General features: G+C 35.4%; 1 protein-coding gene across 21 annotated transcripts in view; it reads right to left on the bottom strand.

Moving 5' to 3' along the window:
- MBD5 (methyl-CpG binding domain protein 5) overlaps positions 1-13,345 on the bottom strand; it is a 155,198-nt gene that overhangs the window by 61,273 nt on the left and 80,580 nt on the right. For 20 of the 21 annotated variants that reach the window (XR_015698850.1, XR_015698855.1, XR_015698849.1 and 17 more), the window contains 3 exons: positions 13,191-13,328; positions 8,788-8,979; positions 4,001-4,058 (listed from right to left, as the gene is read on the bottom strand). The gene's annotated coding sequence lies outside the window, so the exon portion shown is untranslated. Of the gene's footprint in view, positions 1-4,000; positions 4,059-4,597; positions 4,656-8,787; positions 8,980-13,190; positions 13,329-13,345 lie in introns of those variants that run through there. The other variant, XR_015698862.1, reaches the window with a different exon arrangement.

Genomic DNA, 13,345 nt, shown 5'->3' with positions numbered 1-13,345 from the left:
CTTCATCTTACTCATAAATACAGAGTATTAAGAATACGTTGCAACAACCAGAAAATTGATCTGCACTGAACAACAATTAAAACGATACATTTTAAATTGCCCTGGTGTTGAATCCGTTTATCCTAGTCCAACTACCTTTGGTATTAAATTATTTTGAACTGTATAAAGGACAGCTTTATTATGTACTGTAACAAAGCTTATGTATTCCTAATTTATACAACTTTGATGCTTTAGAACTTTTTAGGATTGGAAGACCCCAATTTAACCACTCTATAAAATGATAGCTATTTGGATGAATTCACTCATAAATAGCAAACATTTCAAGAGTCCAGGCCACTGTACCTATCTCTACAACCACAGCCAGCCATCTTTACCAGTAGCCCACTGGACATGCCCCAGCTCAGCCAGCCTTGCTTACCTGCACGTGGATGGACAGAATCCTATATTATTTGGTTTCCTATGATCAAAGCAGTCACTTCAGACCTGCTATTTAGGAATCTACACTAATAAAACAATAAGGAAAAGATTATCACGGAGAAAGACTGATTTATGTTCACAGATTCTAGCTGATCATTAAGAGCACACAATATGAATCTCTTGGAGCATTTTGGACCTGCATGCCATTAACTAATCAGAAGTTGTAACCTTACATCCGATATCCTTCCTATCAATGCCCATAGTGCAGGTAAAAAGCAGAGCTCATTGAGCTGCAATGTATCCTCAATTTAGAAGATTTAACTGTGTCATTACTGCTGTCCAAGGCAATGGCTGAACTGGGAAGGAGCATGATTCTTCCAGCATCCTTTATTTAGTGTACATATAGTACCCAAACCCAAAACTTTCTCAGAGCATGACTGCCTTTTAGCACATCTATCTGTGTAGCTCTGAGTTGGAAGCAACTGAGGTTTTCACTTCCAATGAAAGAATGGAGAAAGTACCTCCTTTGTGTACACATGTGCATGGATGCATACACAGAGCATCTCTGAAAGGGTTTCCACAAAAAGCAAAACTGAGCTACATAACAATCAAAAAAGATGGCAAGAGACAAAAGGATTTTCTTTTAAAACCTCAGCTGTGTCTACTCAGTAAGAATTGAATAAATACAATGGTCACCCAATAGACTCCCTACAAGAATATAACAGAGTCATAATGCTCTTTCAGGCCTTCCACCACATTAAGTTTTTTCTTTACAAGGGAAATAGGTCAAAATTGTGTGCATGTGAGATAGGGCTACTTTACTGTCCAAATAATGTAAGCGCTCAGATTTTTTAAAAATGAAGACTAACATTTGGTATGCAATTTAAATCAACCAAGTTATTCTGTAGGTAAGAATCACGTCACCATTATCAAAACCTTTCTTAGGGAGTATTATGAAAGAATACTACTAACCTATATGTTAATAAGAAGTGAAGAAATGTTATTACATCCACTTTGTCACTTTCGGGGAACTCGTATAAGGTAGTGAGGAACTTCTATAATATACGATGTCCATCTTAAGCAACCTACAAAGCTAGGAAAAGCAAACCTGGACTTGGATGTTTTCTCTTTCTTTTTTTAATGGCCAAAAGCCATTCATACATTTACTTTTCAATGGTCTTGTTTCAATCTGCAGACATAAAGCTAAAACAACGTTATACAAACTGGTTATTTTTTTATTTTCTAAAAAAAGAAAGCAAGTAAAAGTATTACATAGCAGGGAAGAGCTGCATAGTGAGGTTCCTAGCCAAGGATTTTAAAGGACTAAGCTTTTGATAATACAAAGTGAAATTATACTTGAACTCTTTTTCTGAACAGCTTTTCTACAGTTCTTTTTCTTCTTTCTTCATCATGCAGTGATGATACATCATCAGTTCTGCAACTGGGAAGGCCATTTTTTATGGGGCTTTCTTTGAATAGGAATTTCTGTCTCCTCCAAAACCTATCTTGCTATAAGGAAGCCACAATTCTTAAAGTAGTCTTGATTTTGTTGGTGTAATGCTTTTCCAGAACTCAGTATTTTGGAACAAGCATGAGTAGACCTTAATTCTTCATGGCTTCAGGTATCTTTCATGGTTATAACACTGAAACTTTTCTACACCAACTGAGATTCTGTTAGCTCCATAAAAAACTACCAAGCTCTAGGAGAGTCTATCAGGGACAGTTACCATGCCTCTATGTCAAGAAAAAAGATGACTGCAAAATGTGGAAGAAAAAAAGCAATCTGCACCTATAAGAAAGAGAATTCAGACCTTCCAAGACCAACTGCCACAACAGAAGAGGATACTAAAATAGAAAAATCTGCTTTGTCACAGTGGGATCGCTCTTGTTAACATAACACACAGATCTGTTAGAAAATGACCACTGCAGACATTCACGTTTGTCAGAAAGTGATAAGGAAGCTAAAATTGACATAAACTTAAAACTCTAATAGCAACACACTGATTACTGTGATATGATTTAGCTATAAATATTTTAAAGTTTCAGACCAAACTTAAAATTACTTCAGAAGGAGATCCAAGCACATGAATAAACAAATAACAAACAACTTCTTTTGATTCTCATTTTTCAGGCTCCCAAAAATCTGAAATTGTTAAATACATTTTTGTAATGGTTTTATAATGAAGATTGTATGAATTTCAGGAACATCTGATACAGAATGTTCTAATGTGTCTAATAAATAGATGCAGAAAATAAATAGGTAATAACTATTTGTAAGTGTTCAGTTCTCATTGACAGCTTTGCTGTACAGTATTGACTTAGCGGTTACTAGGGAAATATGAATTTGTGAAAAGAAAAAAGTTAATTTTAAAAGGAAAAAAATATTTAAAAGGAACTATTTCAAAACCTGAACATGAAAAATCATGAAAAATGATTTTAGGTATGCAGTTAAAAAAAGGAAAAATCAGATTGCTGGAAATATGGTGAAAGGCTACAAGCTGCTGGCATAACAATTACCAGATTAGCCTCAGATCTCCATTAACTGTGCACTGTGATATCAAAAATTAAGCAATAGATGGTGAAAATGAAAATCATACTCCCATATCTTAAATGCAGAGGCCTCAATAAACTATATAAACCTCCTTAGTATTAGACACCTGGAGTTCAAGACACAGCGATATTTAAATCATTTGAATAATTCAGATTCAGTTTCTGTGCAAGAGAATGTCAGAAACATAGTAGGATTGCAAATTAAACCTGTAAATTATGCTTTTGTGCCAAAGTAATAAGTCACGTGACTATACTATTTTTAGACACAGGGAATTTTTTCTCCAAGTGCTATTTTTTAAATTGTTTACTGAATTATGCATCTCTACTCAGCAATTTCCCTCATGAAAATACTCTTAAGATACAAAAAAAATACGATAACATAAAAATCAGCTATTCAGACACCTTAATGCAAACTCTACAGCCTTATCTGGCATAAATGTAATAGTGCTTGAGAGCCTGGGCTGCCTCTTGAAATCTGGTATACTACAAACCTGCACAATATGATAGATGAATCTCTAGCATTAGTAGATTATTACTCACTGTCTTGCAGTGATATACTAATTGAATGTGTAAGTATTTGGAGAATTTGGCTGTTTTATTTAAGAGACAGACAGCTCACTCTGTTTTCTAAAACAGTACTCAGAAGTTCAAGGACATTTAAAAAAAAAAGTGGATGATTTTAATCCTTTTAAATGCTTTCACTCCATGAAAATTATGACAAATATTTCTTTCCTGATATACCAGAGGTCCATTAATTGTAAGTTTAATAATTTTTAAATGAATCTCTACGAAGATTTGTATGCACGACCTTTCCTTCTATAGCTGCTTTTTCTACTTATGCTGGTCTGAGTCAGCTGTTTTACGAATATACCATTCGATTTAAAAATAATCTTCCTCACCCTCATATTAAAACTTCACATTTGGTTTGTTATTTAAGATATACGAAATATGTAATGCAAATATAAAGTACTTTTTAATATACTAATTAACAGTAGGGCACAGGATTAAAAAAAAAAAAAAAAGCAAGCCTGACCTTTTTCCTCATTAAGCATTAGATTGAAGGTGGATACGTTCATCTTGTTCATTCCAAGCTGAAAAACAAAGAATCAGTTGAAACAGAAGATAAGCAATAGTAACCAATACAGTCTACTTATGATATTAAGATTTCAATATTAAATGATTCTTAATTATTTCTTCATATTTATAAACACGTAATCAGAGAGGTTTCTTAGAATATTATTTCTCTTTTGAAACTCTGAAATAAATACCTGTTTCCACTTCTTATTTTGTACACACTTCATTTCCATAAAACATCATAAGCACAGAAAAAATAATCTAATAGTTAAGAAAATGCTAATTCTTCTTTTTAAAAAAATCTACTCTACTAAAGTTTAATCAGTATTCCAGCAACAAAGATGATAAAGTTCTCGACTGTAGGCACGCCACTAGTTTCAAATAAGATTTGGTGCTTCATGAGTGAAAAACCTTCTCCTGTGTGGCTGTCCCATTCCCTTCACTCAGAGATTTACTTTTAAGAAAGTCAAGATATTTTCAGCGTAGTAAAACGAGCAAAGTACCTAAGTGTTAGTGTCTGTGTATTTTTTTAGTTCAATTTTTATATGACAATTACCAGACGTATTCACATTGACACCTTAATAAGGATAAACTTCACTGTCCAATACACTGTGAAGACTGCAGACTGGCTCCTAGAAAATGAAACATTTGTTTTTATGATGATAAAAAGCATTCTATTCTCTACTTCAGTACAGGGTTGTGAAACTCTCCTTGGAGGTGTTTTGCCATCCAAACATGACATCGTTAGGTTTAATGTAGAGCAAGATGGTACCTGGTAACGATGCTCAACTCTGTCCTGCCAGGTATCCATGACTTTGCTCACTTGATGCACTATAAAACCTGATTTTACTGCATGTGCAACAGACTGCACATACGCTAAGCTAGACAAAAAAGGTTTGATTCTCTTCAGAAGGAACTAAACACAGGGGTGAATCACATTCAAGCCTGACAAGTATAAGAGAATTCCACCAGCTCGTCAAAGCAGAGAAAAGAAAAATGAGAGTAAGGACCACAGGCACCCAGAAATTAAAACCATGTGTCCCTTTAAGGATGTAGTACGTCCAAGAGTTTAAGAACAAAGCTCTAAAAGAGATGAGAAATAGAAAATGCACTACTTCATCCCAATCGAAGGATAATGCGTTGTGCCAGATACTAACTTAAAACTCAAACAGTCCTTTATTCTCTGAACAGGCTTGAAAAATGTCTCTGGAAATGCAGACGGTAGGGATGTAACACAGATATTTAGCATGTTCTGGCACCATGTTCTAAAAAGTGAGTTATTGGAAAAAACGTAGGCAAAGAACCATTTAGTCAGCTCTTCATCACAACATATTTAAAGCTTGATCAAAAGAAATTCATTTAGTAACACAAATATATTCTGCCACAAAAAACCCTCCATAAACAAAGCCATTAATGTCATGAACAAATGCCATAAACTCTTGGCAGAAAAAACTAAGAAATACGAATTCAAGCTACAGATAGGTATGATAGCTTCCTACATTTGTTTTGTGTGCATTTTTTTCTTATGTTACACTTCAGCCTACCATCTCAATGGAAATCTGAATTCAAGGAAATCAGTGGCAAATTTCCAAAGGCTGCTGAACCTGAATTTCTCTCCATTTTAAATAAGAGCTTTTCAAAGCCTTTCAAAGCATTGCATTTAAGAAAAAAGGTCCTTTGCTTAATTTTTTTGTAGTGAAAACTGCCACACAAAGACTTTAAATACCACATACCTTAAACTGAAGTATATTATCAGTAATAGAAAAAGTTTGCAGGGAAACAAAACAAAGCTAATCCCACAACTAAGTTGACAGAATTACAGAAACTGAGGATCTGAAGAGGAATCTCAGGAGAGCAATCTGCTCAGCCCACTGCCAGTGGCGGAAGGGCACAATTACCAAAATCATCTCTGAAAGCTGCTTCTTTATGTATTTTTAAAAGTTTTATGTATTTTTAAAAATTTTTTAATGTATTTTTAAAAATTTCTCATCATAGATTGCATGACAGTTATACGTAAAATATCCCAGTTTTTCATCCATATTTGCAGTCAGATATGAGGTTAAACAAAAAAGCTGGGACTGTTTTCTCTTTACATCTATCCTAAATTATCCTTTGTGGAAACTGAACTTGCTTTTTTTAAAAAAAAAAAAAAAAAATCTACAGAGCAACTGCCACCATTGCTTTTACAGAAACCTCTTATCTTTTTAAAGCCTTATGCCCATCCTACAGTGTTCTCTTCTTTTCTAGAATAAACAAACGCAATCCCTTCAGCTGTTCTTTAACAGTCCTGCTTTCTAAATCTGTCACTAGCTTGCTGCTCTGCTTTGCCTTCTTCTGGCTAATACAAATTTTCTTTAAAGGGCAGTGTCCAGTACTGCAAAACACATTCTACCTAAGGTCTCAGTGACAGTGAACACACCCCGAGTCTTGTGTCAGACACAGGAGCTATACACTGTAAAAATTTCCAGTGCTCTAGGAAGGAAGATTTGTGATTTTGTGTTTTTTTTTTTCAAGCTCTACAATTGTGTTCCTCTTATAGAGGGAACATGCAATGGAAACTCAGAGGTTTCTGAAAAAGGTCTTATTTTTAATGCATTTTCTTAAGCAAAACATGAGTGCAGAAAGTAAGAGACATTTTTAAGGAGTGAAGACATCCTTATGGAAGGAGCAGCTCAAGAAGAGAAGGTTTAGGGGAGATCTTACTGCTGTCTTCAACTAGATAACATGTGGTTAAGGAGAAGATGGAGCCACCATCTACTCTGACGTCCACAGTTAAAGGACAAGCAGCAGACACGTGCAACACGGAAAGTTTTGAATACATAGTAGGAAAATTAAGGCTCTGGGGGGATCTTCTCAACGCGTATGAATACCTGAAAGAAGGGTGCAAAGAAGATGGGGCCAGGCTCTTTTCAGTGGTGTCCAGTAACAGCACAAGAGGTAACGGGCACAGACGGAAACACAGGAGGTTCCGTCTGAACATCAGGAAACACTTTTTTACTATGAGGGTGACAGAGCACTGGCACAGGTTGCCTGGAGAGGTGGTGGAGTCTCCATCCATGGACACATTAAAAAACTGTCTGGACATGATCCTGGGCAACCTGCTCTAGGTGACGTTGCTTGACCGGGGGGAGTTGGACAAGATGACAGAGGTCCCTTCCAACCTCAGCCGTTCTGTATGACCTCCAGATACCCCTTCCAACTGATATCGCTCTGTGGTTACACGAGAATTCTGTCTCATGACATCCCCAGCTACTGGTTTTGCTAACTTCAACAGGAAACATTACACAGTGCTTCAGTAATAGAAGTGTATACATCTTTTCATCCAACATTATGGAGAAAAGGATCCCTTCACTTACACACTCGACAATTCACTTATCTCACAATCCAGCTTTTCTTACAGACACTTGTGTTAGAACCTGTTCACATCACAGATTCACCAAATTCAATTACAACATGAGAATAACATCCTCCTTGGAATGCCATGAAACCTGAAAGCCTGCTTTCAAGAATTTAGAATATTGACTATCGAGGTCAGAAAAACAAATATTTCTCAATAGAGGCACAACGTTAGGCTCCATAGGTACAATTTACAAACGCAAAGGAAAAAAAATTTCAAAAGATCTTCCAAATTTTCATAAAATCCTACCAAAGAAGATTGCTCTTCTGTTAGCTCTCTCTACTGAAAGGGACAGCTCTCTAAAAAATAGAGATTCAAAATGAGTTGTGGACATCAAGTATTCTGTGCGAATACTATACGTATCGGTCCAGAGGTGATCAGACAGAATTCTGTATTTTATCTGAAGAAGAAAGTACTGATAAGAATGAAAATGTACCAAAGTGTTTCAAAACCTTATTTTGATGCAGCAAATATAGTACAGACACTACACTGACTCATTAAGATGTCCAAACAATCTATTGTAGATTAACATCATTTTATTTAAAAATAAAAATGTACCCATTCTTCAACTGGGGCACTTCAGATTAGGGATCTCTTCAGTCTTTTCTGGAGGGATTTAAAAAAGCTTTGGAGAAATCTTAAAGCTATGGAATTAGCCTGGTATTTATAGCTCAGTTTCCTAGCGTGTTCTTTCAGCTTCCTAGGACGTTCTTTTTCTCCATCTGCTGGTTGTTGACATGGTATAACCTTATATTTTGATTATGAAAATGTATAAGAATAAGAGCATTTCATTTTACTGTAAAGTTCTGGCTTCATCTCAGGACAAGGCAGCTACACTTTGCTACTACAATATAATCTAGGTCAAGAATGGTGCTGCATATTTTCTGATACAGATAACTGGAGTTCTATTGTTTAATTATGTCAAAATAGATTACTACCAATTATGACTAATACTCCATATGAATCACACTGTCACAAAACGGTAATTTTCTTACCATTAAAATACTGTGCTTCATATGCTGTTTCAATACAATCTGTTAAATCTAGGTCAAGAATGCTTTTTTCTGCTTTGTTCTGTTATCAAGAAGGTCCACATACGGGTGCACTGTCCATCTTGTACAAAGATACGAATTGCTAAACTGTTTACTTTTCTACTTCAGCACCATTAAATGTTGAAGATGTCTGCTGTTCTTCTGTTTATTTTTTTTTAACATGGGCTCAAATCTTTTGTATTATATTTCTTGAAATACATTTTGTAACAAACTTTACTACCATAGCATAAAACTATCAAAATAAAATCAAAAGTTTCTCAGCTTAATAAATGCATTGATTTACTTTTGAATACTTACCTACATTACTCCTCATGGTCTTGCTTCTAGTTACCTTGGGGACCTTCAGGCTTCTTAAAATTCTCAGTGCACTTTCAGCTTTGCTTTAGATAGTCTCCTGTTTAGATCTCGATAATGGGCTATGTCCATTGAGGCCGGCTCCTTGTCTTACTACACCCCTCATCTGAGGAAGTCTTGCACCCCACGTTACATCTGTTGAGACAGTTGCATTATTTAAATTAAAGAATAAGCCAAATGTTTTTATTCACTTTTCTTGACTGCTTCGTAAGCCCTTATCCGATCACTTTGTAGTATAAACTGTAATAATATTTGCTTTTAAAGAAGAGTAGGATGGCTCTGACTGGAACTGATAAAAAAAGAAGATACCTTTCACTACATTGTGGTGGTTCACTGTCCAGAAGAGTGAGTAGATTTCTGTAAAAATGAGTATATGGATTTTTACTGCGGAACTAGTATGCATACAAAAAAGGTCACTTCTTCAGACAACACGAGTTGTACTGATGCATGCTAAAGTCTAGGCTTTAGAGAGTTACAATACTAAAATGGCCTTGGCTATGCAAAAGGTTCCACCAGTATTGCTGATGAGCTATTAAATTAGTCTTTGCACAGGTACACAGATACTGCTGAACCCTCAGCTGAAACAGAACCTGGGTTATTCCATAACATCTGCCTGTTAGTGAGCCATTGCCTTCAGAATCACCACCAAAACGTACCTGCAGTCCTCCCCGGGCTCCGAGTTAGTTAGCCTTTGATGGTGCCTGTTCCAATTTCTCTGACACTGAAAGGAGTTAACAGTCTTTGCAGGACTTTAAGTCAATTAATTAGTTCTTTTAGAGGTGAAATGGATTGGAGCTCATTAGGTTAAAGGCATATCCAAAAGAGTTAATGTAGGCCTTTAAAACATTGTACCTGAAAGCCTAAGGACTCAGGTAGGGATCAGAAATACACATTTAACAAATTCAGAATTATTGTGGATTTCACATTTTTTTTTAAAATAAATCTTCGATTAAAAGAGATGCAACATAGCCAACTAATGCTTTTTGAATCCTACAGAAAATCTAATGAATTGGTTCTGATTTACAGATCACGTATTTGGAATCTCTTTTAAAGCTGTTTGTCATCACGGTAAAGGGCTTGCTTGTTGTTCAAACCTTCTCCCCTATCAGAAAACCCACTGATACAAAATGTGAGTGAAAAATTTCAGAGAAGCCAAACAAACAGGGTATAAGCACATAAGTCACATAAAGTACACCGGCTGCAAATACCACATGCAGTGTTTACTATGATTATTAAAATATCTGAGTTAAGTTTATAAGCAAACCCTTTTTGCTTTCTTGGCGATGACCTGCTGTTTGGCTTTCATTAACTTTATTAGTACCACTAATTTAACGGAGTTATCAGTTGATCAGCATCTTCCCAATTTAAGGGCAAAATTGGGGCACAGCATTTTGTAAAAATGGGTACCAGAGTCTTGGTTGTTTCAGACTGCATTTGCCAACCCAGCAGAGCCTTTCAGCAAACAGTTTTTTCACACGCAAACTACTTAGAAGAAAAATTATTAACTCGCTGAAGTTCTTCCCCAACCAATATCACTTTGAAAATTATACCCCTATAAAATTGTGACTATATGTTCAGATTTTCTTAAAGACTGGGGCACTAGACAGCCTCCACGTTTAAGCACTATATGTTTAATCCTTCTGAACATTACAGGGCTTAGCTGTTCTTAATACTGAATGTTTTTATGTATCTAGAATACTAACAAGGTACATCCAGTCCATAGATATTACTAAAATGACTAAAATAAATAAATAAATATTAAAACATACATAGCAATAATATTAATGTTGTTGTTATTAGTAAAATAAAGCCTCTTCCCCTTAGTTGAAAGGGTTAAATAACTTTGTTGAACAAACAAAACTGTGAGCTTATAAAGGTGGAGTCATAGGGCTCTAAATACTGAATATATAGGACTGAAAAAAGCTACTGCATTTTAGCAGGCGAAGAATTGGGGTATATTCAGCGGACAGAGCCGCAGCAAAGGTTACTCCCAGCGAAGCCTGACACACTGTGAAAGGAGGACGACACAAATCTTGCTGAGTTTGAGACCCACTGAACTTTCTCCTGTGAAGCATCCGCAGGACTCCCAAGGCTGGGCTCTTACCAACGGGCCTTAGCTACTGCCTTCAGCTTATCAAGAAACTGCATGCCAGTGTTTTCTAAATTACTCCAGAAATTCTAAATCTTAAAATCTAATATATAGATGGCATAATTTAAACATCAGAATTTCTTCTTCAGTTGTAGAAATGACAGGAATTTTTAACTTGTTTCCTCTGTATATAAGCTGCATGAAATATTTCAAACATTTTTATGTAGGTTATTCATAAAATTAAGACAAATAAGAATCCATGGCTTTGCAACATAGCTTATCTTTACAGCAACAAAAGAAATAGAAAGATGATATAAGCTACCATTAAAGAATTTGCATACAAATATATTTTAAATTGTAATTTCACTATGGATATTACATTCTTCAGATAAAATTATTTATTAATGTTTAAACACATTGAAAGGTATTGATAAGAGACATTTTTATGAAGAACTTCCCTTGAGCGTATAATGGTAATCACAGCAAACACTGTAAAACTAATTTACTGGAAACAATTTCAATAGATGGATGAAATAGCCCAAGACTGAAACCTAAGTCATACTAGGGCTTAAAATAACTAGGTCATGTGGACAGTACTAAAGATTGAAGTAGCATCAGTAAAAGAAGCTTCTAATAAAAGCCTCAAGAAATCTCAGAAAAGCATTATTGAAATGAATTCACATAAATAATCTGATTTTTAACTTATACGGTCTAAATAAAATAGTAACAATAAATTAATGATAAAAACTGTCCATACTGGGCATACTGAAATGGAAACGTGTAATCAAAGATGTAATTAAAGTTTCTGCTGAAAAAATAATTACCTTAATTATGTATATGCCATTGACTAACTTACTAGCATCAAAATACTAGCACCACAGAGACAGATGACCAGCTACAGAATACAGTTTTATAAATACTAAGCATAGACTACTGGTGATAATCAAAAGGCTCCTATATGGCGAGCCAAGAGAATTTTTGTGGCTAATTCAATAGGCTCTGCATTGCTTTTCCCCTCCTGAAAGTCTTGTTCTCATTCTCCTTTTAACCAGCCTTCCTGTCTTTCTTTGCCTATTAGGAACTACCAGTTTTTGTGACAAAGAATTAAAAACAAGTGTTTGGAAAAAAACTGCAAAGAAATTTTTTTCGTTTTAAAAAATGGACACGATATTGAAAAAAGCACTTACACTTCTGCAGTCTGCTATTTAATGTAAGAAGGTGATTGTCACAGGCTGTCCTAGCTGTTATTAAATAGCACTGCGCCACGCGTGAAAAGACCAGTTTATTTTTATCATTCAGAGATAAGTACGGGACTTCCACAGTGACTACAATATGTTTATTTTTCGATGGCATACATATCCATAACAATAAATTTCCCAATGAGTTCTCACCAAGTTGCAGGAATCTAATGGTGAATGTATTCTTGGGGAAGAGTCATCTGTTTTTCCAGTGCACGTGCTGTCTCGTTCGCTCTGTGTGCTTTCTATTTGCATAACAAGTCTGTGCTAACAGATTAAAAAAATCCTGTCCCCACCTAATCTCTTAAGATACATACAATATTCTTACAGCTACGGTATTTGATGTATCTAAAATTAAAGATACTCTACTTTTCATAAGAAAAAATGAAAAATACCAGAACATGATCTTCCAGTAACAGAAACAAACTCAGTAACTTTTCAATTGTGTGCTGTCATAAATGAGTAGAGAAAGAGCATGGCAGTCAGCCAGGTCTCTTTTTTCTTCAGGTAGGTTTTAAATATATTTCTTCTAAACCAATCAACTTGATTATTGGCTGTTTCTCAGGTTATTCTTCCCATTTACCCTGTGGCACAACTGAAAAATGCTCCTCCAAAAGAGTTAATTCCAAAACGGAGCCATGGGCTCCATGCTGGAAAATATTGGCAAAAGCTTAGAGACCTGTTTACAAGCATCCGGTCTGATTTTATCTGATTTTATTTTCAATAATTGCTATTTTTATTTTGTTAAGTGGAAAAGTCACACAAAATGATATTTAGTAAGTGCATCGTCTTCCATAATACTAAAAATAAATGCGGTATCATTAATTTCTAGTGGTGACACTACATTACCACCACATAAACAACACTGCCCATAACACCAGCCTACTGAAAGCCCACCATAATTTTCTGACACGTCAAAGAAAATAGAAGAAACGATTTTAAAATTTGAAATCACTGTGTTTACTATCTATATATGTGAGACAGAAAGAGAAAGAGTGGCAAAGAGAAAATTCACCTACCTCAAATCAGGAAGACTGGTGGAGGTAATCCACCAGGTTTTGGTGGGTCTCTGAACTTTTGGAAAGAATTAGAGAAGTGCTGTTTCTTCAAGTCTTTACGTTTCTTTGCTCGTTTTGTTGTGATAAAGCCTCTTCTTCCTGCAATAAAATACATG

This window comes from Nipponia nippon, unplaced genomic scaffold (genome assembly GCF_047370975.1).
Source record: "Nipponia nippon isolate SJK-2023a ecotype South Korea unplaced genomic scaffold, ASM4737097v1 scaffold_5, whole genome shotgun sequence".
NCBI lineage: Eukaryota > Metazoa > Chordata > Aves > Pelecaniformes > Threskiornithidae > Nipponia > Nipponia nippon.
The sequence above is the reverse complement of the archived record's forward strand: the minus strand, read 5'-3'. Positions and strand labels throughout refer to the sequence as shown.